This window comes from Triturus cristatus, chromosome 7 (genome assembly GCF_964204655.1).
Source record: "Triturus cristatus chromosome 7, aTriCri1.1, whole genome shotgun sequence".
Taxonomy (NCBI): domain Eukaryota; kingdom Metazoa; phylum Chordata; class Amphibia; order Caudata; family Salamandridae; genus Triturus; species Triturus cristatus.
The window spans coordinates 1,365,530,046-1,365,557,759 of record NC_140590.1 but is presented as its reverse complement, the minus strand read 5'-3'; positions in this window follow the sequence as shown (position 1 = coordinate 1,365,557,759).

The window sequence follows — 27,714 nt, the reverse complement described above, 5'->3', positions numbered from 1 at the left end:
ATGCCTCTTCAGTTTTGCTTCGGAGTAGTGCTCGTTACTATGGGGGTCGCAATAAGTCGGGTAAGCTTTTAGCTAACTATCTTAAAACCCGTAAGGAGCGCACCTCTATAGACTCCATTTACTCTTCAGATAACCTACTTCTTCATAAGGAACAGGACATTCTTACCCAATTCCAACTTTTCTATCAGTCCCTTTATACACCCGAATCTCCTCCTTCCGCTTCACTTCTTCAATCCTATTTTGAAAGGCTCCCTGCCCCCTCCACCTCCCACCTTAATTTTCCTGATCTTGAGCATGACCTTTCTATTACTGAACTTGATAGCGCCTTAAGGACTCTTACTAAAGGTAAAGCACCGGGCCCTGACGTCTTCTCTGTTGAATTTTACATGCATTTCTCTGACCTTTTGCTCCCTAAACTTCTATCACTTTTTCAATCCTTCTTTCTTTCCGGTTCTGCGGCTGGCACTTTTCATGAAGCTACGATTTGCCTTATCCCCAAGGAAGGTCGTGACCCTCAACTCTGTAAAAACTACCGTCCGATATCTTTAGTCAACGTGGACTATAAATTATTTGCCAAACTCCTTGCTCTACGTTTGGACCCTCTTATGCCCCACCTTATTGGTAAGGAACAGTGCGGTTTTGTTAAGGGTAGACTCACCTCGGACAATTCTCGTCTTTTCCTCAATGTTTTAAATAAAGTCGCATCTCTTTCCATTCCTCTTGCTGCTATTTCTGTTGATGCTGAGAAAGCATTTGATAGAGTGGATTGGTCCTTTCTGTTTGCTGCTTTGCGCTGGCATGGCTTTGGTTCTAAATTTATCTCCCTTATCTCTTTACTTTATTCGGCCCCCAAAGCATCTGTTCTAGTCAACGGTCATGTATCCTCGTATTTTCCTCTCCAGCGTGGTGTCCGTCAAGGTTGTCCTTTATCTCCACTTCTTTTTGTTCTCGCCCTTGAACCATTTCTGACGTCTATTCGGAACAATGCATCTATTTCCGGTTTTCTGTATGGCAAGACACATTTGAAACTCTCTGCATATGCTGATGACATTATTTTATTTATTTCTGCCCCTGAACAATCTATTCCAGCTCTATTAATTGAGTTTGATTCCTTTTCACAGGTCTCTGGATATAAGATCAACTCTGACAAAACTGAGATTCTTCCTCTTACAAAATTCTGTTTCCCCCATCAGTTTTCCTCTACTGGCTTTGCATGGAATTCCTCTAAAATTAAATATCTCTGTATATGGTTCTCTAATTCCATCTCCTCATCCATTCAATTGAATATGTCTATAGCTCTTTCCCGTATTGATAAATTATTATCCTCTTGGAATCCTCTTTATCTTTCGTGGTGGTGTCGGCTTGATTCGATTAAGATGATGATATCCCCTATCCTCAGATACATTTTTTCCATGCTTCCCGTACACATTCCGGATATTCACTTTAAACGCATTGACTCCTGTCTTTCTAAATTTCTATGGAAGAATAAAAAGTCCAGGGTTGCTTTAGCCATTCTTCGAAAACCGAAATCGAATGGTGGAGTCAATTTCCCAGATTTTCGTCTCTATCATAAAGCTTTCTCTTTACGTCAGGCCTCTAGATGGCTTGTCTCGCAACCTTCTCCTTTTGATCCTCTTTGGCTTTCTATTGAACGCTCGCTACTCTCCCCGTTTTCTCTCCTTGAAACCATACATTTCTCTGCCAAGAGTTCGTCTACTTCTCTTCCTTTATTCAGATATACCTCCTCCCTTCTAAATTCTTTGGTCCGTTCTACTCCTATTACTCGTGAATCCTTTTTAGAATCCCCTATTTGGTATAAGTCTCTTATTTCACTGTCCTCAATCTTTCTTGCACAAGTTCACTGTTCTTATGACTCTTATTCTCGACGTTTACTATTCCCTACCTTCGTCGTCATCTCCTATCTCCCAATCTCCTCTCCTTCAAATTTTGCTCACCCTTCCCAAAGCCTCTCTTATTTATAAATTTTTCTCGTCCCCTTCTCCGAGCCGCTCTAAATCTAAATTAGAATGTGCTTGGGAGTTAGATCTAGTATGTGACTGGTCGGTTGTTCTTTGGGATAAAATTTGGTCCAGATCTTTAATAACTTCCCGCTCTGCCTCCCTGACTCAATCTTTGTTTTTTCTATACCACAGATTATATCTCTCCCCAGTTTCTATTTCTCGCTTTTCCCTTACTCATGACGCTAATTGTTGGACATGTGGATCCTCTGATGCTGACCTTCTTCACCTTTTCTTTCTCTGCCCTCCTGTTGTTAATCTGTGGGGTGAGGTTTGGTCCTATGTTTCTCACCTATTCTCTATCTCTATTCCCTACTCTATTCCTCTTCTTTTCTTAGGCAGCCTTTCTTTTTAGTTTAAAAGAATTTTATTCGACAATGAAAAAGGAAAATGCAATACAGAATATCAATTAGGAAGGAGGGGGAGAGAGAGAAGGGGTAGAAAGAGGGGGGAAGGGGATTACAAAATGCAGTATGTATGAGAAAGTACACAACAAAGCAATGAACATGGGCATTGAAAAGAAACAAAGAAATTATATCAATCATAACTAAACGACTAATTACAAAGAGCATGAAAATAAAACAGCAGGATGAAAAATTCTGAACGTGAAAAGGGTATCATGGGGGTTTGGGAACTTCTTGTTGAGCAGGTGATGGAAGGGAGGAGCGAGCAGCACAATTATCTAAATATAGCGTAATGGGGAGCCACAAGTCAGCACGTTTAGCTGCTAATTGAACAGGAAAGACAAAGGCATTATCAAGTCTATGGTTATGACAGACATTATACCACCACGCTTTGAAAGAAATATTGGATGCATTTTTCCAATTAACAGTAATCTGTTGAAAAGCAACAGCCAATAACAAATCAACAATGCGAGCAGACATATCTACGTTATTCCAGCTAATGGATAAAGTGCCCAGGAAAAGGTGAGTAAGAGAAAAAGGAATACAAGTATGAAAAATAACATTGACTTGAGCCCACACCTGTAACCAAAAATCATGTACATGTCTGCAAAGAAATATCATGTGAAGTAAGGTAGCATTGGGAGCATCACACGACCAACATTTGTCTGGGGTAGTAGGAAATCGCATATGTAGTGTAGAAGGAGTATGAAGTAATCTGTTGTAAATAAAAAATAGGGATTGTGTCAACGAAGCCGCTCTAGAAGTTTTACGCAATTTTGTCCAGATTTTGTCCCATAAAAATATCGGCCAATCTATCCCGAGGTCATTTTCCCATTGAAGTTCAACCTTGGATTTAGGTCTAAGTGACTCAGGTGTGTGAAGGTATTTATAGATAAGAGACGCTTTGGGGGCAGTACGCAGGAGGGAATGAAGTCGAAAAATAGGGATGTGAGAAATAGGGGAAGGAGGAAAAACCGAAAGTCGCTCATGAATCTCCAGGACAGCAGCTTTAAGTAGAAGATATTTGGAGAAAAAGGATTGGGGTAAGCCAAAGGAAGAACAGAGATCTGGAAAAGAAACAAAGGTGGAACCAGAGAAGAGCTGCGAAATCCAAATCAAACCTCGGGTTCTCCAAGATTTCCAATAAAAGGGCTTACGACCAATTAGGAGATATTTATTATGCCAGATAGTGGAAGAAAGGAAATCAGCAACGGTCGTAGGAGGGCCAGGAGCAGCCGACAGCAAGAGCTTAAGAGTATACTTGTGAATGGAAGTAGGAATCAAAGAGGGTTTACGTGAAAAAGCAAGATACTCTGCAAAAGAGAACGGGGAGAGGAGAATACGTTCAACCTTAAGCCATAGAGGGCAGGGGGAAGTGGGATCTTGTAACCAGAGGGAAGCTTGACGCAATAAAAAGGCCTTCTGATATGCAGGGAAGTCAGGAAAGTTGACACCACCTTCAGAGGCAGGACTGATGAGTCTGGCAAGAGACATTCTAGGTTTTTTGGAGTTCCATAAAAACGAGGATAACGTTGAATTAATCTTTGTAAAGAATTTCGTTGGGATGGGGACTGGGATATTGGAAAGTGTATATAGAACAATAGGAGAAATCATCATTTTAATAGTGTCGAGACGGCCCCACCAGGAAAGGTATAAAGGATGCCACCTTGCTGTGAGATCCGCAATCTTTTGTGCGCATTTGGACATACATAAAGAAATAGTGTCTGAAATTGAGGGGGTAATGTATATACCCAGATATTTAATGTGGGAAGGACACCAAGTAAACCGAGAGTCAATAAATTCTTGCTTGAAAGTAAATTTGGTCAGGGGAAGGATCTCACATTTATCGTGATTAAGTTTATACCCAGAGATAGAGGAAAAAGTTCTGACTTCAGTCATGAAAGCAGGGATGGATTCTGCAGGATTGGAAAGAAAGAGTAAAGTATCATCTGCATAAGCAGCGAGTTTAATATGCGAGTCTGCAATCTGAAAACCATGGATGGCAGGATTTTGACGCAGCCTGGACAGAAAAGGCTCCAAAGCAAGGTTAAAAAGAAAAGGGGATAAAGGGCAACCCTGGCGAACGCCTCTGCCTACGTCAAAATAGGAGGAGATTTGACCATTCGCAAATACTGCCGCTCTGGGATGGGAATATAACAGGAAAACTAAAGAGATAAATCTAGGGCCAAAACCAAACCAAGTGAGAGTGTGAAAGAGATAGCGCCACTCAACCCGGTCAAAAGCCTTTTCGGCGTCAAGGGCAATCGCTGCAAGTGAGTGCTGGCAACGGGAGGATTTTGACAGGATGTTGAATAAAAGTCTAGTGTTGTCCGTAGTATGTCAGCCCTTAACAAACCCAGATTGCTCCTCGCCTAGAAGATCAGGGAGAAGGTGGTCCAATCGGATCGCTAATGCTTTAGCGAAGAGTTTGTAGTCAATATTGACTAGGGATATGGGCCTGTAATTTTTGCAGTAATGTGCATCCTTCCCAGGCTTAGGTATGAGGCAAATATGGGCATCCGAAAACATCCCTGAGGAGGCACCGTGGGAAATAAAAGTATGGAGAAGAGAATGAAGTCGTGGAATCAACAATTTAGAAAAGTGAAGGTAGAATTCGACGGTAAAGCCGTCAGGACCAGGGGCTTTGTTGGGTTTGAGATGTTGCAATGCATTAAGTAATTCCTGTTGTGTGACGTCAGATTCTAAAGAGGAGAGATCTAGAGGGAAGTCAGCTGGTGTATGAATGGTAGAGAAGAAACGAGCAAGTGAACTGGGAGTAGATTGAGTTTCGGAGGTATAGAGAGTTTCATAAAAACGTGAAAATTCAGCGAGAATATCAACATCCATGTGTTTTAAATTATCATCAGAGTCATAAACAGATTCAATATTTAACTTATTATGCTTAATCTTCAAATAATTAGCTAGGAGCTTTCCTGCCTTGTTCCTACCCCCATAAAATTTAGCAGTAGACTTCAACAGGTACAAGGAGGCATCCTCCGTAGACTTCTCATTAAACTTCATTTTTGCTGCGATAAGAGCTGTCAGGCTGTCAGCAGAGTGAGAGGTAAAATACGCATGTTCCAGTGTTTTAATGTCAGAAAGGAGATTTTTAGTGAACCTGCGGGCGTTCTTACGTTTGTTCGCAACGTAACTAATAATAAAGTTACGTGCTGCTGCTTTAAAAGCGTCCCAAATAGTGTGGTCAGGGCGAGTATCGTCCGCATTAAGGAGGAAAAATTTATCAAAAAAGGAAGTAAAGGTGGCTGTAAATTTGGGGTCTGCAAGGAGGGAATTGTTAAAACGCCATCTCCTGGGGCCAACATTTTTAGGGAATACATCAACACTTGTAAGAACAGGAGCGTGGTCAGAAAGCAATGTCGGGCCTATCTCAGAGTGTAAGAGTGATTGAGCGAGGTTGTGGGAAACAAAGATGTAGTCAAGTCGTGACTGGGAATAGTGACAGGGAGAATAAAAAGTGTACTCCCGCAACTTTGGATTGCAAAGGCGCCAGGAATCTACTAGTTTATGCTGTGAAATAGCATGGCTAAACAGCTTGTGGGGTTTGTTGGGAATATGGGGGGCTGTGGACACCCTATCGATAAAAGGATCGAGAGGTTGATTACAATCCCCCGCCAGAATAAAGTTGTGGTCCATAAATTTAGTTAAAAGTGGAGAGAAATCAGCCCAAAAAGAAGGTTCGCCCATGGTAGGACCATAAACATTGAGAAGAGAGACTGGAACACCTCTGAGCGATAACTTGGCATAAACCCATCGACCAGAAGCATCCGACTCATGGGTAAGGACCTGGAAGGGAAGAGACTTGCGACAAAGGACTGCCACACCATTGCGTTTGCCATCACCTTGCGAGTAAAACAGTTCACCCACCCAACCACGTTTAAGCTTAACAGATTCAACCTCAGTTAAATGCGTTTCTTGGAGGAATGCAATATCAACATTCAATTTAGCAAGGTGCGACAGAATCCGTTGACGCTTAATCGGAGAATTAACACCCTTCACATTCCATGACAATATATTCAGCGACATGACGGTAACTTATCTACAAAAAATGTGAATAACAGAGCTAGTAAAAGAAAAACCCATGAAAAGTAGAGAAGACAAAAAGAAAAAAGAAAAACTAGTGGAAACACGTTGAAATAAAAGAAAGAAAACAAGTGATCACAAGTGTGAGCCATAGCAAGAGAAGGAGAATAAAATGCAACAGTGTCGGGAATGACCCAGAAAGGCAGAAATAAGGAAGAAGTAGAGAGAAAAATGGAGCCAGAAGGACAGGGAATGCAATTCTCACAAAAGACAGGAGCAAAAGCATTAACACAAAGCGGAGAGTATAAGAGAATAATGGAGACACTGGAGTAGGAAGCCAGAAGGGGGAGAAAAGTTGAGAAACGAGTGTACCAAGAAGAAAGGAGAATGCAATCCTCACATAGGCAAAGAATTCCGATCAGAGATAATAAATCACCATAAAAATGTGTGAACAATAACACAAACAAGAGAAAAGGTAAAAGGGAAGGGAAAAGGGAAAAACCAACAGATGCACCAGGAAGGTAAATAAGGAAATAGGGAAAAAACATACCTACGAAGGGAAGATACGAGAAAGGGTGGAGGGAGGAAGGAACCACAAGGGTGAGGCAGCACACCGAGGAGCAGTGAGTCAGGGGTCGAGAGACATCGTCAAACACGAGGACAAACTCCTGTAGGACGAAAAAAGGAGAACAAAGGATTAAAACATACCAGGAAATCATGATGGAACCATGACTAAACAAGGAAACCAAGGAACAACCATCATGCCTAAACAATAAAAGAGTCAGCAATGTGGGCACCCAAAGAATCAGAAAAATTCAGGTGAACTACAACCAAGTAAAAGTTTCTAAAGAAACACAGCATAAAATGCATTAGCCATAGGAGAATTATAAAAACACTAGTCAGCCATAAGCAGAGGATGATGGTGGTCTGGAGGCATCCATGGCAGATGATTTGTGCGCATTGATGAAACTTTGTAAGCGCACTGGATCTTCATAAGTTGTAGTCTTGTTGTTGTAAGTAACTTTGAATAAACATGGGTGATAAAGGCCGTATCGCGCCCCCATCGCCCGCAGACCCGCTCTTAAATTCAGAAAAGCCTTTCGCCGAGTGGCCGTAGCCTTAGCATAGTCCTGCGCGAAGAACAGGGATGAGCCAGACCAGGTTAAATTCGGAGAGGATTTGGCCGCCGCTAAAACCATCAAAAGGTCAGAATATTCCAAAAAGTAGATGATGACCCCTCTGGGCCTCTGAGATGAAGAAGTAGAGGAAGGTGGTCGACCCAGCCTGTGAGCTCGTTGAATGTTGAGGGACTTGTCCTGTGCCAGATGCAAGAGCTTGGGAAGGAACGACTTGAAGAAGGTGATTGGGTCAGATCCCTCAAGTCCTTCAACCAGGCCATAAATACGAAGGTTATTGCGCCTATTTCTGTTTTCCAACTGCTCCACTTGTTGTTGAAGATCTGAGACTTGAGATTTCAAGTTGGAGACCACAGAGGATGTCTCTTGGAACGACTGAACAGATTTTTCAATTGAAGTTACCCTCATTTCCATTTGTGACCAATTATCCGTAAGGACCTGGAGCTTAATATTAGTCTCTTCCACAAAAGGACGCAAGGACCTTATCTCTTCCAACAACAATTCCATGGATACTGGCCCGAATGCTTTGGAGGTGAAAGAGAGTTTGACTTGAGTCTTTTCGTGTTAGATTTAGAAGTATCCTGCGGGTTCCTGGAAGGATCCATTGGCGTATCTGAGCCAGATGAGTTAAGAGAATCTTCTAGTTGCGAAAAAGCAGAGAAAACCTTGGAATTCTTCACAAGCTGAGGCTTGGTCGAACGAGGCAAGCGCGACACTGACTTAAGTCTACCCATGTAGCAAATCCGTGGAATGGCTAACACAGTGGAGGTCACAGGAAGCAAGAGTGAAGACAACACAAGAAAGAGCACAGCAGGAGTGCGACGACGTCCGAATACCGCAGGAAAGGAATGCAGGCAACTTCACAGCACCGCAATGAAAACAGTCGTCGAAACGCACACAAAAAAGTGGAGGAAGCCATCCGTAAAAGGATAAAAATATTATCCATGCGACACTATAATGCAGAAGGGTGGCACCAACTCACTGCGTAATACAAAATGAGCTCAGTCAGAGGAACAAAAGGATGAAAAGAAATGTCCCATCACATACCTCACAAGAGTCCGCAGTGAGTAAGAGCGCCAACAGCAGAGGGCCACCTGGCGTGCTGTAATGAAACAAATTGCTGCTTACGAATAAAATCAGAGGAAAGGGGCAATAATGAAGTCATGGCTGAAGAAAGGGCATAAAAGCAGGCATATGAACCAGAGCACTCCATGAAGGAACGTCATCCTTGCGCTTTAGAAGGAATTGGCAGTCCAATAATGCTGACGCTCCGTGTGAGGGTGAGGAAACAGGAAAGCAGGCAAATTAAGAGCCATTAGGAACGTGCAATTGCAGGCATGCAGAGCGCTGGAGCTGACATTGGAACAACCGCCTCATAGTGCGCGTCGCTCAGCGAGCCCAAGATGGCGGCCGCAACCGAGTAAATCCTGACAGGACTTACGAATGCCAGTTGCAGCGTCGCGAAGTCTCCAAAATACTTTCGGCGATGACGGGTGGGGTCAGGGCATATTCCGACACTTCATCAGTCGGTCGTCGTCAGGAAACCGGAGCAGGAATCGGCATGTCTCCCAACACCGCCCCGGAGCCTCACTGGAGCGCCGCCATCACCCGCAGGTGCCAAGCCACGCCCCCTTAGGCAGCCTTTCTGATTCTTTAGATATCCCCTCAGACTGTTCTGGTCTATTAGACCTTATGCTTGCTCTGGCATTTCAACACATAGCTTTTAACTGGAAATCTCTCAATAATCTATCCATAAAATGCTGGTGGAACTCTCTTTGTCACCACCATAGGCTTGATGTGCGCTTTGCTGCCTCCTCCACTCCCTCTCTTAATAGAGATTTGTTTTGGTTGCCCCTCACAACATACCTTGATCGCATGGCTTCGAAGCGCACTTCACATTTATCCTCTGAGAATTTCAAACCTCCATGAGTGATTTTTTGCTCTGTCCTCCTTATCATATCTCTTATATTGCTTATCTTTTCCTGCACTCAACTGATAATCTATTTCTGATTTTCTTATCTGTTTGTTCTATTTGCCATATTTGCTTCCTACCTCTCTTATAATGTCTCCTTTTCTTCCTTTCCTCTGTTCTCTTTCTTCCCCCTTCTTTTTCTTTTCCTTCTTTCTTTCCCTCCCGTCTTACCTATAAAATCTTAAAAAATGCTTTTTGGTCTATCTATAAAATGCTTTTTGGTCTATCTACTAGATGGTATTGGCCTATTGTACCTTTAACTCAGCATTGTTAATATCATTTGTATTGGTCGATGTCTCTTTGTTTTGCTTTTTCATAATTTCTCAATAAAGCATTTCAAACTGAAAAAAAGGCTTCTTGTAGAAGAGACTAAGAAGACTGCATGTAGTGAAAATAAGTCAAGGACTCCAAGCTATTGTGATTTACGTGATCATAGTCATAAGTTCCCACGAAAAATTACCAGGATCAGCTGGAACAGGCAGAGGCGTAGCTTCAGTGGAGATACTTAGGGTGTGACAACCCTCAAATGCATTCTTGGTTTAGTATTTGGGTCTGGTGCCCCTGAGTCGGGTCTGCTATAACTGTGTCGGTTTTTCTCCTTGTTCTCATTTCACTACGTTTTTAACTTGCTCATTTTTTGAATTAGGATCTTAAATATATATAGAAACTAGTTCACCAAAAAAGGAAGCCAAAAAGCATCCATAGAAGTACTCATTGATTGGGTGCAAATTGACTTCTTTTTATCATTCACAAACATTGGCAATAGTAGGCTTGGTGAGCTGCGCCAGTGTGAAGTTTCCAGGCATACTACTGGCAATAAAACACCCACAACTTGATTGGATTAATGCTTACAAATAATCCAACTAGTGGCAATCGCTCAGATAATCTCTTTATGCCCACTGTGCCTCTCTAGACAAAGGCCAACCTAATGCATATTAGTACTGACCTTTTTCCTCATGGAACGGTCCATATCAGACATTGGGTATCCCACCCACACCGTGCAGCCCACTGTTTTTTTAGTTGGGAAAATTGAGATTCACTCCCCCGCCCGAACCTCATTGTCTAAGCAGCACCCCTGAATGCAGTATTAAACATACTTTTGGGTCAGCATAGCTGAATCAGCACAAGCAGGGTGTATTCAGAAAGAGAGTGCCAGTTCACAGAGCTTCTTCCAGGAGCACCTGAAGCAGACCAATTGCAGTACTGAATTGTCTCACCTCCTATTAGCAGGAACTCCAAGCAAGCGTTGAGATATGGAGCCTTCAAATTAGCCAACAGGTCTTGGCTTATGCTACTGACAAGCTTGCCCCAGCCCTTTAACTGTGAGACAGTCCAAGGAAAGGTGGAATCTAGTGTCATAATGAACTGTAGAGAGAGTCCCGCAGAGTTGGACAGGCTGAAAGACTCAGCAGGTAAAATGCACCTAAAGGACCACTGCGACGAATGAACTAGCATACTTAGTGAGAGTGGTTGGAAAGAGAAGTCCGTAAATGCAAGACTGGGGCATTGTACCTAGCCCCGAGACAGACCACCGACACCAGTCCCTCAGAACAAATGTCATATCCAGCTTTGCAATAGTATAGCATCATGGAAAGCGGCCAGCCTTAAAAGCACCAGAGCAAGCAACAGCCTATCTGGAGACAAATGATATCCTGTTCCTTCAAGAAACCTGGGCCCTCTCCCTGATGATTTTGCTCGGGCTCTATGAAATCTTTAAGCCGGCGCTTCAACTCAGCCTCTTTGGGTGTCGTTCAGGAGGCCTATTGATCTTCACCAAACATACAAGTGAGCTAGAGGCTACTCAATTCCAGCAGTATGGGGGTACAGGCAATCTCAATCATAGGTATGAAAATTAACCAAAAACCAATTGGCTTGATACTCGTTAACTGCTTCCTCAGTGCTCCCAAAAAAGTCAAGACTGCTATGGTAGAAGACCTTCATGACAGCCTGGATGCAATCTTCTTGGATTGCAAATGAATCTCGACAATTGATTGTGTCTTTTTCTCAAAGCGTTTAGCAGTCCAGCTTGCAAATTATGAAATAGATAACAGAACAGAAGTCGACCACAGGCCGCTAAGGTTCACATTAGATTTACCATCTCACATAACAGACAAAAGCAATCATGTGAACTCTTCAACTGGGGAGGAACTTGTGAAACTATTGAGGAGAATTAAGTGGAGACCAGAATACACTCCAATTGTCACTGCCTAGCTAGGCATGCAAGATGCAAGTTAATCACAAAACATTCAGAAGCTGTGCACCAGGAGTGGGGCAACCTCAAAGAAGACCTTAGAGGTCATCTGGTAGGCCATGGGTGCAAGTTGATCTGTCCAAGGAATGGCAGACACTGGAGGCCTCAAGTCAATCATAATAAAGCTATCGTCTTCACAAGAAGAGCTTTTCATAAAGCCTAGCGAGTACACAAACAAAACCCGGCCACAAGTTCAGCCGTGGCAGTAAAACATATGAGAACGCAGTATAAAAAAAGAGTATGGGAGCAAAATGAATCAAAAGGAATGGTTGACTATGTTCTGGATGTTTGAAGATCAAAACCAGGTGCGTTTCTGGGATCACATTAACAAACTAAAAAAAAACAGTAATCAACAAGGGAAAATGGAGTACCGGCAGCGGCATGGGTGCTCACCCCTTACACCCACCCCACCCCTTTTTATTTGTATCGCCCCCCACTGATGAACGCACTTTAATATTTCAAGGACATAGATTAGTAAAAGATCAATATACGGACGCTGTCTCACACAGAAGTAAAATAGTATAACACCAACTTTATTTCTTTTAACTGCATGTTTAGTTGCTGTTTGCACACAGTTGTTGCAGTTTTTACTGACAAAACAATAAAGTTTACTGCACAGCTAAAGGTCCTTTTCTTTACCCTATTGCCTGAAGAAGTCTTCTAGAGTTTCTATGGGAGGGGTCCTTACATGACGCGCTTTCTCAGTGTTTATGTGGAGGCATTTAGGTCATTGCTGGAGAATCTGAGTGGAGATCAACCCACAGGACCACTGGGGTTCTCATTGCATAAAGTGGAAAATCAGGGCCGGCTCTAGGGCGCTACGATTGGTGCGACCGCAACAGGCCTTGACTTGGGGTGGGGGGGTTATTTTTGAAAATGTATATTATTATTTTAAAATTACCTGCTGCCACGTTCCTGGCCTCCAGCAATTTTCAGACATCAATTAAAATGTCAAGATAACTCTGGTGATTAATCCTCTTCCTGGAAAGAGACCTGAGGTTTGTCTAGTGGAAGTTTTGACTCATCCAAAGGTAGTGTAATGGATTAAAATGCCTGCTGCTAAGAACGAGTACCATGCAGATAACAAAGTGCATGTAATGTAAATAGGTCAGTGGTTACTGCTTCTGTAAGAGAGCTCCTTTTGTTACTTGCCGTTTATAAGTCAAATTCCACATATAGAACATTGAGCTATTAACTGTCATCCTAAAGCTGCATGCAAACTGCAAGGTATCTGTTAGTGCTATATGTTTTTTGCCCAGTCTTTCACCATCCTAATCTTGTGAAAAGGGTTCATTTGGGTAGAAAAAACAATTCTAATTATGAAAGTGAACCCCTAACAATGATGTTACGTTTTAAATTCTGAATTTGTGCTTTTCCAGAATAAGGACTCAAACTATATTGCCTACCAGTATCGATGACATGTCACTCCTACACTACACCTTGTAGTCCTGTCTGATGCAAAATTTCCTTTGCATTGATTTACACACATATGATTGTCTGTGTGCAATGTGTGTGGTGTAAACTGCTCTGACACCTTACACTGGTATGAGTGGTGCTATAAAACTAAATGAAACTGAGAGACAGTGGTTATGGAGACTTGAGAGGCACTGTTAAAGGGTGCTAGTGAGAGAATCCGTGGCCGAGGTGGTCTTTGGGGGGCACCAACAGACATTGTCGCACAGGGCGCCACCAGCGCTAAAGCCGGCCCTGTGAAAAATAACCATGCCAGCTATTTCTTTCTTTCATAATAAATGTCATAGTAGAAAAGGAATCTCTGGTGATTGCTTGCTCATAAATAATTTTATGCCTTAAAAAGAATTGAAGGCATTGCATCTAATTCATTGCATGTTTATATCCTGCATGGGTACATGGGAATGTACATAGAAAACATATCACGCCCTTCCTTTGCCTGTTTTTGTAAGGAACAACATCCCCTGTGTTGGCATTTCCACTAAGATGAAAGAGAAGGTGCCAAGTGTCAAAGCTGCAGAGATCGCTTATCACTGTGCATGCTTGAAATGGCAGCGAGACTTTAAACTATATCTCTTCTGGCAGACTGACAAATAAGGATCTAATCACACTGCCATGTCCTAAATAAATCCATTGTATTCTTGTTGCAGGAGGCCACAAGTTTATTTGCTGACTATTCCATCTAACTATAAAAGTGTGACAAACAGGTTCATTCAAAATTCTTTGGGGACAAAAGTAGAAATATATGTAATGAATGCTGATACTGTGGATGAACTTTGTATCCATATCTAGGGCATCCAGTGCAGCATTTTAATAACGTGATAAAAAAAAAATATTTTATAATTGAGAAAGACATTTGTGCAACAGAAAAATTAATGGCATTTCGGAATGTGCAGTGAGTTGCGCCCGCCGAATCTTCTGCGGTAAAAAGCATGTTTCCTTGAAATATCAACTTGAAAATTAGGATTAAATTATAAATAGAAATGCAGAGTCGGCCTTCAGTTAAGAAAGAAAATGTTCACTTGAATCGTACCGGTAATTAGTATATTGTTGGAGTCTGTATGGGTCACTAATACACTCGTGCAAACAAGAAAATCAAAATAAACTTGCCCCGTTTTTCCAAGCAGCCGCACAGGCGCGTTTAAGGAGGGCGAAGGCAGAGCTTGACAAAGCATTTAGAGTATGTATGAGAGGGGGAGACAACAGGACATGCACTTACAGTTAGTCATTGTAAGCTATGACTGGCTGGTGCAGTCTTGGCATAGTGGTGTGATTTACAGTCGCACATTACATTCATTATATCACCAGATGCTGATGATTCATGACTCCTAATGACAGTGTAGCAACACTGCATGAGCTAAAAATAGAAGACCTAATTGGAAACCTTTAAAAAGATCCTTGTTCTCGGATCTACGCATACGTCCCTTTATAGAATAATTATTGTCCATATATATAGAATAATGGGCATATAGTCCTTGACAGGCTCAGTGCGTGTCTTAGAGAAAAAGAGGGAAGCACAACTTTTTTTCACCCACTTGGAACCCAATGAGTGGGAGGGGAGGTAAACACTTTTGCTGTAGGTTTTGTGTGACACTCACACACATACAGAGTGGCGCATGCACACATACCCCTCCTTCCCACTTTGCGTTCTTCACCTTAGAGTGTCCCATACATACAGCAGTGGAGAAGTTAGGAGGGCGGTGAGTCAAGGATATTCATACATACAATACATTTATCTAGCTTCCTTTTAACTTCCCATTCCTCCATAGTTCCCACCGATTTCAGAATAGGTGGTGTTGATGCAGGAAAATTAATGCCCAAGTTTATGCAACGCCACTACGCTTCTTTCTGTTAGAACTCTCAAGGCCGCTATGGAGGGTTGGGGAGGTTAGGGTGAAATGGCTTGTGAAAACAGAGGGCCAGATGTCCGAAGCATTGGTTGCAAATTACAGATCGCAATTTGCACCCAATGTTTTTGTGACCAGTGCAGTATTTTGAGAACTGACCAATGTCTAATAGGTCGGTTCGCAAAATACTGATTCCCAGTGGTATACAAATCGTTCTACCTCATGAATTTTTATGAGGTTGGTCACAATTTGTGACCCACTAGGCATCGCAACCATCACAGGTATGGTAGCCTACTGAAGTCAGCAGACCACTATATCTGTGACTGCTTTTATCGAAAAAAATGAGATACGTTAAAAAAAAGAAAATTAAAGTAACACTTTTGAAAGTAGGCAGTGGTGCACGGGATCAAATGTGTTTTTTTCATCATTCTCAAAGGGAGGCAGTCCTAGGGGACCCCTTCCGCTTTGTGAATGAGTTACCACTACATGTTTCTAGTCAGTAAAATAGTAATGCTTCATTGCGAATCACTATTTGGAAGGGACACCCTAAACATGCCCCTTCCAAATATCGAATCGGTATTGGGTCGCAACCCCAAATTGCGTTTCGGTAACATTTTACAGAATTACAATTTGTGGCTTTGTGATCGGGCCATTTGCTACCACAAAAGCCTTCATATATCTGGCCCAGAGTCTTTGGATTTAGAGACGTTGATGTGTGATGGAAGCAGGGTCTTGGGCAGCTATAATTTTCAGCCACGAGATTTGAAAATTTCACTTCCTCGAGATTCACCTTAGCAGCCCATACATCCATCACAAAAGTACAGAACAGGCATCAGTGTAAACCTCATCCACACCAATTTTAATAGAATTTGTCAGTTGATATTTTGCAAGAGAGTTTTCATATCATTGACTTACAATTCAGTTGTGTCTAGTACGCTTCACATGACACTATATACTATTTTATGTCCAATCTGCACTCTTTTGGCATATATTTTGTGCCATCCTTTCAATAGCCACCATGGTGTGATCTGGTATGTGGTTAAATGACATATGTTGGCATATTGTGATGCAGGACAACAGTGATACAGCAGAGATTAAAGGCACATTTCATGAGCATTCAGGTACATTATTCTTGGGGTTACTTGCCATGGCCCTGCACCTGCCCAGTGTGGAGTGCCTTACCAGGTGTCACAGCTCAATTTCAGGCACAATGGATAAGCACAAGCAGTGTGGGCACTACCGTTGCAGAAGTGTGTAGCACTAAATATCATGAGGGATCCCACATTCAACTTATAATGGCCCCACTGCCTAGAAGCAATGTCTATAAAATTGACACCCCAACAATTCCTAAAGTAAGGTCCACTATTGTGTTTTGTTTATGGCCAAAAAACATGCCATACGATGTTAACAAATATAACCAGCTGGGTTGACTGGACAATTTCATGTATTAAAAAAACATTATAATTTGGTCACTGGACACATTCTCAATACTCCTGACAACTGAATCTCACTTCTTGTTCATCATTGTTATATTTGTTAAAATTAGATTTCTAGATTTTGTCTACAAAAACAATTACAATATAGTGGAGACTCCTTTTTGACTTTGTTTTGGCACTCGATTCCAGGATTGATTTCACAGTTCTGGAACTGTTGTTCCCAAAACACAAAGGTATGATGAGCCTAGACATCTTATTTTTTGTCTTTCGGTATTCACAAATGTCATTTGCTCAATGTAAATGTCCTTTAAGAATTCCAATAGTTGTAAAGTTAGATTTTCATCTCTAGTTATCTTTGAGATTCGGGCCCTATAGGTCCCTCTGTTGTCTGCTGACAATGCATGCATTCTGACTTTCTCCTGACCAGTTTGACTTACCAGTTAGAGAGGATGGTATGTCTTGCTCTGGATGATGTTGTTTCCTCCCAGAAGATGCAGGGACCTCTGCTACTGTGTTTGTCTGTTCTCTGGCTGAATGTGTCAATAGGTGAGAAGAGAAAAAGTAACCAAATCGAAAATGTACATTTCCTCATATCTTCTGCATGCTAATAGTATTGTGAAGTACTTCCATGGCCGGTGCAGGTAGGAGCAGTGGGGCATTGGAGGTGGAAAGAAATGTCTTAAATGAAGGATTCTCTCACCTTGTGCTCGGTGATGAGGCAAGCACAAGGTGAGTTCTTTTTTGGATGATTTGTTTTTATTTTCCCTATTCGAATTGTCTGTAGATTTTCCTCTGCACTGCATCCACTCCCCCCCCCCCCCCCGGAGATCTTGACTGAACCAGCCACATCTGGATAAGTGGAAGGGGCACTTTGTCTATTGCTACTTAACAGTGTTAGGTATATATGGCAGCAGTACTGGGCCCATGTTTTCAATAGTGTAGATGGAATTTGCCATTTCTAATCCAAAGGATTCTGGGACTTGTGGGGCAACATACAGAGGAAAACACATGAGCCTCTGATTGACTATCATTTTAAATAAACTTTGGACAACTCCCTTAATCGCATTGGGGTGCAACACAGACAGTCATTTTATATACTTGTTCTTGTCATTACATTTACCTGGTACCACTTTGCAGACCTCACTCACAGGAAGCCCATGGAGCATGTGGGGATGATTGTAGTGAGGACATCCTCCTCAAGTGTGGTGTGACAGATGTTGATTCCAGATTGTGGGCCAGGGAGAATTCTGGCCAACTCAATCCCGCTTACTTCTCCCTCACCCGCTTCTTTTCGTCCTGCCACTTCTTGATGTCACCGACTGTGCGCACATCCTCCCCCAGTGCTGTGACAGCAGTAGCTAAATGCTGCCATAGAGCTACCTTCTGTGTGCCACTTTTGCAGTAAGAGGGGAGACCATGTAGCCATTTGTGGTGCCTCACAATGAACTCTGCCATCATGGCGATCTCATCTGTGAAATTTTTCTTCCTTCTCAGTTGGTACATTTTCCAGTAGTGGTGCACAGAGAAGGAAAACAGGAACGCTCTGTGGCCAAACCTGCTCCTTGAAGGTGTGCTGCTTTTATGTGGTTTGTTGGTCTGGTCTTGCTGTTAGTGTTAATTGATATCCTCTGACGCAGGTGGGGGGATGGTAAGCACTTGGACAGGTGTTTAGCATTGAGGAAAATGGTCATCCAGCCAGAATGTGGGTATTCTGGCCCGGAAGCAGAGATTCTGACCCGGGTGCAGAAATTATGGCCCGAGTGCGGGATTTCCAGCCCGGAGGTGGAAATTCCGTCCTGAGTGCGGAAATTCCGGCCCAAGTGCGGACGTGAAGATAGGAGTCGTAAGTGATTTCTTTGAATACCAAAAATCGTAGGTGCCTTCTGTGAATAACAAAAGTCATACATTTAGACTTTTGTTGCAGATTACTTTTGTAAATCGGGCCCTATGTTTTCCTTTGTGTAGCGGTGGGGGATGCCCAGTATAGGCATGCCGATTGCCCCCCCCCAAAAAAAATGGGCACAGTGTTTCTGCCCTGGGGGGCAGATGTTGGTTATTACAAGTGAGGTACCATTTTTATTCGGAGACTGAGGGGAACGCTGAGTGGTAGGAAATTTGTGCCGGTGCAGTGATCCCACAGTTTTCCCACACAGAAATTTGAGGTAAATGTGAGATTTCTAGCTAAATTTCAGGTTCGCAGCAGATTCTGGTTAAGAAAATGTTGGGGGATCCATGCAAGCCACACCTCCCTAGACTTCCCTGGGTGTCTAGATTGTAGAAATATCTGGGTTTGGTAGGTTTCCCTAGGTGGCTGCAAGCCTGGGACCAAAAACACAGATGCCCTCTATTTATCACAAACACCTGGCTTTGCAAGAGGGGTCACCCGCGAGGGCTGCACAGGTGCCTGGGACCTGTTGTTCTGGTCCTCCCCTGGCAACACAGTAGGCGAAACCGGCAATGACGGGCTCCCCGGAAGGTTCTGTCAATAATCTCAACACTGAATATATTCCGATTGAGGGCAACCCTCTACCACTTGAAGAGTGGTCACACAACGCAAAATGTGCAGTGCTTGTAATTTTTATTGACCGATCCTACAAGATTCTCTACTGTTAGTGCTTTGCAGAGAGGGGTACTACCTTACTGGGATTGAAACCTGTGACATAACTTTACACATTAATGTCATTGTCTAGAGTGGGTGCATCAAACCACTCGTCGCTTTCACTATAAACTGCACTTATGAACTATAGGTTACACAGAAATATATGCAGTAGGTGCACTGACCAACTAATTTTTCAAAACAGGATAAGAAAATGTAGCCAACAGGATACGCACACATTGGCACACTCATGCACTGTTTGTACAATTCAAAAAGCCATGTGCATGTGTAAATATGTGTTACACACACATACAGGTAAATTCACAAGTGTAAGGTATTCATAAAGCGTACCCTGCACTCTTAAAACCTTTTTTACGCACAGTGCCTTTATCACACAATGGTGTATTATCATGCATAAGTAAATTCTAGTTAATGTACGGAGAGTGGATATTCTGGGTCAAGGTTTCCCCTGATACTTTTGGGAACACTCAAAATCGCAAGAGTTTGTAATCATTCTCAAACACCCTCTCGATCCCTCCTCCCCCTTCCTTGGAAAATCCCTAGTTTTACTCCTGCCAGGTCAACATTATTTTCTACTATTAGAAGGGGACAGAAAGACCCACAGAATTGCCGAGGCTGTAGTTGTGGTGCAGTTGGTCAAGTGGTTTCTTCATGAGAGAAAAGTCATTTTTCCATGGAGAACACAATCCAATATAAATTATTCTCTTTTCCTGTCACTCTGTTATTTTCTGTTCTATGTGTCTAACTCTAAAATCTTTGTTAGGCATTCTGCATTTCCTTTCATTTCTCAATTTCTGTGCGTTTCCAGGGCTGTTTTTCTCTTTGTGTTTTACACCCTTTGTGTTACATGATGTCTCCATTGTCTATCTCAGTGCATTTTCTGCAGTTGCTTTTAGTCTTTTGCACTGCTTTTTTAATTTCTGCTATTTCATGCTCTTGTCATTTCTTTTATATCTATCCTCCACAGACCTGATCTCGCCCTGTCTCTTTACCACCTTTTCCTTTACTCTTCTCCACTGCACTCTACTTTCTACCTTGGCATGTGAACAAGTACCTGAGATGTGACAACTGGAATGGATGGGAGCCAGGTTCACCAAAGTATGGTGAGACCCAGCTCATATCAAAAGCACCATTCAGGCCCTATATAATGCTTGACCAGAGGAATACCAGATGCTCAATGGAAAAATTATGAAATTATGGAAACACTTTTTTTGTTTACAAAATAAAGTATGAAAAAGACTGAGCACAATAGTTCTCACCATCTTCCCCTTCTGCTTAGCGGCTGGTTTCTTGTTGGACCTCAAGTAAGGGTAGCTGACTTTCTCTGGAGAAGGTATGAAAAGTTCGACTAACCGCACTGTGACTAAATGAAATGTGGACAGGAATCTCAGCATGAAAGGATGTGCTGACATGTCTTTTCTGAGTGCTGGGTCCTGTTGGGATCATGTCTGGTGGTACTGCAAGTGTTTGCTGTGCTGCTTTTGAATTACTAAGGTAATTCAACACTGTGCTTGTGCAACATACAGATCAGCCTCCCTCAGTATATGTATGAATTCTTGGATTACATTAACCTGCACGTGTATCCTGCAATGTCAGCCAGACATAGTGATGGACTTGAATATGTGTGGGGATGCTCGAATTGCCGCGGGTGAGCTGCTTGCTGACCAGAGGGGGCTGCGAGTGTTCCTGTGCTCCTCCTGACACCTGCTAAACCAGGGGCGCGCTTGTTGGCTCCTTCACCAACTGCATCACGGACCCACACTCTGGTGGGACTTTCAGTCCCAGAGTGCAATGCATGGCCACAATCACCCACAGCTGTGAGGGAGGCGTGGCCTGAAGCCTCTTAAGCGCCGCTTGTATCCAGCGGCGCGGGACGCTTGAATTGCAGCGGGTGAGCTGCTTGCTGATCAGAGTGGGCTGCGAGTGTTCCTCCTGACACCTGCTAAACCTGGGGCGTGCTTGTTGGCACCTTCACCAACTGCATCACAGACCCACACTCTGGTGGGACTTCCAGTCCCAGATTGTAACGCGTGGCCACAATCACCCACAGCTGGGAGGGAGGCGCTGCCTGAAGTCTCTTAAGCTCCGCTTGTATCCCACAGCGCGGGACACGCACGGGCTGTTTCCAGGCGAAGCCCGGGCCATCTGCGCCCGTCAGCGCCAGGAAGAGGCGGGGCGGGGCGCATTCCCTTGGCTGTGTGTTTGGGTGCGGTAAGACTGGGAAGGCACCCTTGGACATTTAACAACAATTGGTATTGTATGTGTAATGTAAATGTAATGTTCGGTACCTGTGTTCAATGTTAGCTGAGTCACTGAGTAAGGCTGACTGATCGAAGGAGGAATATGGGAAAACAGGGGTCAATTGGGCAGTGTTCAATTTTGTTCAGCAAATTTGTAGCGCTGTACTCCTTTTCATTATATGAACAGAGAGCACCACGTAACATAACTTAGAGTTAAAAGAGTTAACAGAGCCGCAGTTGAGGGGGAATGGGGAAGAGGTAGTGTCATGACAAGGCCCAGGGTTCGGATAACTCCAAAAAGAAAGTGGATGGGGCCAGCTTGTTAATTTTAACAGAATGTCAGGCAATTGTGGATCAGGATTCCCCACTCTCACAAACTAGCGAAAGTAATGACAATAATCCTGTTGAGCCACAGGATGAGAACAATGGAGATTCTATAGCCCCGGTAGCCCTTAATGTTAGTAAGCCTAGTGTTTCGCAAGGGGAGCCCCAAGTCAAACGCATCCCCCACATGTTTACCCAGAAGAAAAAAAGGAACAGAAGAGAGAGACTAAGTGGGCAGCTGACTGTAGAAGAGAACCAAGTTGCACAGGCACAAAGTGGCCAGTTAAGAGAGAAGACGGTTCTTGCCGAGCCAATTATGGTAGAATGTCACAACAGGTATGATGTCCTTACTATGCATGACCTGGTGACTTCAGGGGAGACTGATACCACTCAGGAACAAGTACAGAATGTCTCTCTAGTCGAAATATTAGCATTAAAGCGAGCTATTGAGACTTTAAGAAATGAGGTAGTTGTACTCAGGAAAGAGGTTTCCACTCTGACAAAGTTAGTATCATCTAAGACGGAGGAATACCATAGGCCATCAAGTATGGCCGTATTGCAGCCCCAATTGCCAATAGTAATCAGGTGAGCAGGGTCTCCCCCCAGAAATAGTTTAGAGAACCAGTCTGTTGATACATCAACCTCAAATGTTAGACCAAACATTCAACATCAGAAAACAAGTTCTGGGTACTGCCCTCAGAGGCTCACAGATAAAGTAAACTTTAGTAATACAGTGGCAGATTATTGCACCGGGAAAAACTCATGGGGATTAGACAAAAACAAAGCAATATTTGATGGCAATCTTGCTATGAGGTCGGTGAGAGATGGGGTATACAGGAAGCAGGGAGACCAGAGTGTGGGGAATTGGATCTACCTCACGAATGTCCCTAAGCTGACTCGGGTTGAGGCAGAAGACCAAGATTCATTGAAAAATACGGTCATTCACTGGCTGAGATCCTCACGTCATTGTTATTCCATAATAAGAGAAGATGTTAAATATACGAAAAGGATCCTTCAACTGGGAGTAGCTAAAGATATGATTGAAGTGGGGTTCTTTGACAAAGCCATGATCACAGGCCTACTTGCAATGGAGTCCCGTACCATTCCTATGGAAAACACAACAATCTAAATTATATATAGGCAACCCCAGGTCCCAGAGCTACCACATCCAACAGTAAATTTGGGAGATACCAGCCCAGATCAAGACAGAGGTAACATTACTAATGATTTGAAGTGACTACAATTAACTGTAAGTGGTTTTGCAAAAAGTAGATAATTCGCAAAACCCATCATTGCCCAAAACAGTAGGTGTTGTCGAGAGGAGGGCGAGTGAGGCTAGCTTCCGAGTGGGAACAGATAATAATATTCCAAATCAAAATATACTGAATAAAGCTAAAGGGCCACTGTTTTCCCGGGTCCTAGACAGCCATCTGGCCAGTGTGGTAGGTGACACGGCCAATGATCCGGAGTCAGAGGACAGGATAATCTGTCTCTGACTTTTGGATTTTGGTATGGAATGTAGCTGGGATTCAGAAATTACAATCAGACCCCGATTGGTGTAGCTTTGTGGATTCTTACGATCTTATCCTCTTTCAGGAAACATGGAGTTTGGCCATCCCCTATAGAAGTGGCTATTCAGTTTATGCAATCGACGCCAAAAGGAAAAAGCAGGGCAGACCATTTGGAGGCCTTGCAATTTGGGTGAAAACTACACTAGGGGCCAAAGGTAGGTTGCTTAATGTGGATACACTGGACATCCTGGCCATTGAAGTGACATTGTACTCAGAGTGGAAGGCTAGAATTTGTAATGTCTACAACAGAGTAGACAGTGCAAAGGAGGAAACAGACACAATACACAGGTTAGATGAAGCCCTGTTGAAATATTCAGATAATATCCATACTATAGTGGCAGGAAATTTTAACTGCACCTTTGAACCCCTTATTTCTACTCCTCTTGATTTAACGGAGGATTGGTATCGTTTATGGTCTATTCCCCCTCTAGACCTTCCACCAGTAAGGTGGTCAAAGAGAGGCGCACAGGTTCCTGCATTTACTTTACAACACGAACTAAGAGCTACCAATGGTAGGGCAAAGTCAGACCTGAAAGGGGAACATACGTATAACAGGCCTGGTAAAACAAGGTGAATTGATTACCCCAAATCTTTGGCCTTCTGTGGTCGATATGTCAGTGGTGAAAAGAACGGAAAGTGATCACCATGCTCTTGCCCTTACGCTGACTATAGATGGTCCGCTGAAATCTAACAATATGACACATGCGGAAATGGGTACACTTACTTGTGCCAATAATCAGAAAGCCTTGAAGTGGTCGTGGGTAGAGAGCCATCCGGAAGCCCTGGAAATGGTGAAGGAAAAAGTGTGGCATCTAATCAAGGATCTGAGCGTTTTTTGTTTTAACAATGCCATCATGACAGTAGGGTCCACCCATGATCAGTTTTTTAATGAGATTAGAACTTTTGAGTCAACCTAAAAACCTAAGCAGTAAAGGGGCCCAATGTGTTGGCAGAAAGTGTGATACTAAGTGTCCCTGGTTTAACCAAGAATGCAGGAAGGCAAAGGGGGCGCTGATTGCTGCACTAAAGCAAGGGTTCCATGTAGAAACTTCCATCTGCAGAGTTGAATATAAAAGGGCTATTGATAGAGCTCAAAAAGAGTGGGAGGGTTCCTTATGGACCTCTCTACACACTGCCCTAACAGATAGAGATCCTAAAGGTTTCTGGAGACAAGCTACACTCTGGTTGAGGGGGGAACGTCCCACTCTTGAATATACGGTTTAACCCGAGGAGTGGGTTGCGCATTTTGGTTCCCTCTACGGAGAAGACCCCTGTATATTTAGTGAGGGATGGCTTTATCCGGGGTGCATGAAGAGAGTAATCAGGTCATTACACCAGAAGGAACACTAATGGCAATAGTATCTTGCGTCCCAGCACGTGCCCCAGGACACAACAGAATACCTAGTGATCTCTTTAGAGAAGACAGAATGCTATGGGGTGTGTATATAAATTTGGAGACCAATTTGATATTGAAAGGTGCCCCTATTCCCCCCTCTTGGAGGATAGCTGAAATAGTACCTATTTTCAAGAAGGGGGATAGATCTTCACCACTGAGTTACGGGCCAATCAGCTTTATAGACTCACTGCAAACATTTTTTTTGCAAACAGGTACTAGGAAGGGTCCAGAAATGGATAAAGGAGGCTAACATTCTGAGTGATTTTCAGGCGGGTTTCCGCCCTAAAATTAATACACTGGATCAGGTGTTTCGCTCAATCTGTATCTACTGGAAAGAAGCGGCTATAAAGGGTGGAAAGCTCTATGTAGCTTTTGTCGATCTGCGTACAGCATTTGATCTAGTCCCATGTGAAAAACTCTGGAGGGTTCTCTATGATATGGGCATTCCCACAAATATTTTAAACGTTTTAATTCGCTTACACTCAGAGAATTCAGCACAGTTTAGGTGAGGTCCTAATAGCCAAGGAACAGAAACCTTCCCGGTCAAACGCGGAGTGAGACAGGGATGCGTGTTGGCACCGACCCTTTTTACTATTTTTATAAATGGGGTTGTCCAGTTTCTAGATAGAGATGGTTGTGACGCCCCAAAGATAGGGATACGAAGAGTTCTGGCATTATTATTTGCTGATGATACTCTTTTAATTTTGAAGTCTCCGCTTGGGTCGTGGCAACTTTTAAATGATTTTTTAATGTTTGTAAGGAAAGAGAGCTTAGTCTAAACGAAACAAAGACCAAATTCATGATTTTTAATAGGGGTAGAAGAGTAGTGAAGACTAGGTCAATGTGGGCGGGCAAAACCAAATTGGAACAAGTGGAGGCATTTGACTATTTGGGAATTCGGCTTACTCCGTCCATTAATTGGCACCCACAGTTAGAAAAATCTAAATTACATTTAATACACCAATGTGCACATTTAAGCAGGAAGACAGTTTCTAGGCAGATTGCCCCTGCCCTCGAGATTTATAAAACTAAGGTTTTGGGTGGAGCACTTTATGGTGCAGAGTTGTGGGGCACAACTGCCATAGCCTCTCTATCTACAGTAGAAAATCGATTTTTAAGATCACTGGTTGATCTCCCCGCCAGAACTCCCTTGGTGCCTCTTTACCTCGATATAGCACATAAACAATTAAAGCATAAAGTAAACTATAAAATGTTATCATTCCGGAATAGGCTCTGGACGGTAGCAGAGTTGGACCCATACCGAGAGGCCTTGAAGGACCTTTTAAGATCTCTCCAGGTAGAGACTTTGAGATGGTTCTCTTGCTTACGCGATTTACTTGGGAGGTTAAAGATGAACAGCTTTTGGCTCAGCCCTGATTCCATGAGTGGTATTTCGAGGGAAGAGCTGAAAGGAATGTACTGGAAAAAAATATTCCAACTAGAACTGACAAGATATTCCACAGGGCTAACAAAAGATTTTTTGCTGCATAAATCAATTTCACTGTTTGAAGCATCAATAGAAGAAATTACTCCTCCAGTGACAAGAAAGCTCTTTTTACAGTTTAGATATAAGACCTTACCTACCAAGGCATTTTGCTCAGGGTGGAGCGCGAGTCCTTTGGTAGATGATTTATGTCCTGTGTGCAAAGCCTGTACTGAATCTATTGTCCACATACTCTTTTTCTGCCCTCACTATGCATTGTTAAGGTAAAAATGGATATCACCCCTGTGCTGATCCATTGGTCCAGGACATTATTTAGAAATCTTGAGATTATTATCAACAGATACACGTAGATTGATAGAATTTGGTATTTCTCGGTTTCTTTTTGCCATGTGGATCAGGCGGGGGAAGTTAATTCAATGAATTTGCTTTAGCCGTTTTTCTGTTAGCATGACTATGTCAACTTGATAATGAATTGCTGCTACTCGGGTAGTGAAGAATTTAGTTTGATTTACAAGTTTTTAGGATTTTAAGAATCTTAACTATGGGTTTTATATCTGCTGCTAACTCGAAAATGAATTGTTGTATTAAGTGCAGTGGAACTTTGATGAAATTTTGTGTTTTATATATTTGTACTGTTATGCACTTTTTTGGATCTCTGAGATCGTAATAAAGTACTAAACTGAACTGAATATGTGTAGGCTGTGATCTTGTGCATAGGTCCATTGGCTTTCTACCATTTTATCTTGTATGTCAGGCTGAACGAGCGATTTATCATTCGGCTCGTGGTGCCAAAACTGTGATACTTGTTAAATAAATAAGGTTAATCCCAAAAACATTTTTGCATCGAAGATGATGCTGACTTGCTCCCACAACTGCTGCAACTTCCGCCACAAAGGTGGCAGTACTGGTACGTACATACTGGGAAGAAAGACTGTCAGCAGGGACGTTCCTTCTCACAAATGTGATGTGGTTCTTGTTGTTTCCGGTTCAGGATTTTCCACCAGTCCGTCCTTGTAAGGTGGGGAAAGTCATCATATTCGAACTCGGATGTCCAGCTGCCCCACAGTTACAGCTTACGCCCCCCATGACAGATTAGAAGCAACAAAGACGTTGATTGGTTCCTATTTCAAAGTTGATGGGCTATTTCTGCTTGGCTATGTTCCGCCAAAGCAATTGTAATAATTTACATAAGAAACCATGATCTACAGCATTAGATAGGTGATGGTGTGCCAACGTAGACAACTGTATTGATTGTGAGGCGCTTCTAGTCACCTCTTTTATGACTTTGGTGCTGTAACTCTCCATGATGCAGACAACTGCAGCCTTTCAGTGTTTCCCCTTCTCATCTGTGCCCTCTCCAGAAGAGGTTAGACTGGTGCCATGGTCAGTGTAAGTAGACTTTAGAGAGACAAATCAGAGTCTAACCAGAAAGAAAACCAACACACTCTTGGTCCCAAAGAAGTGGTGTGGGGAAGTGATTTATTCTGTTAGCTATGGAAGCTCTCTGTCGGAGTGGCTACAGAAAGTCAATGGATCATAATTGTCAA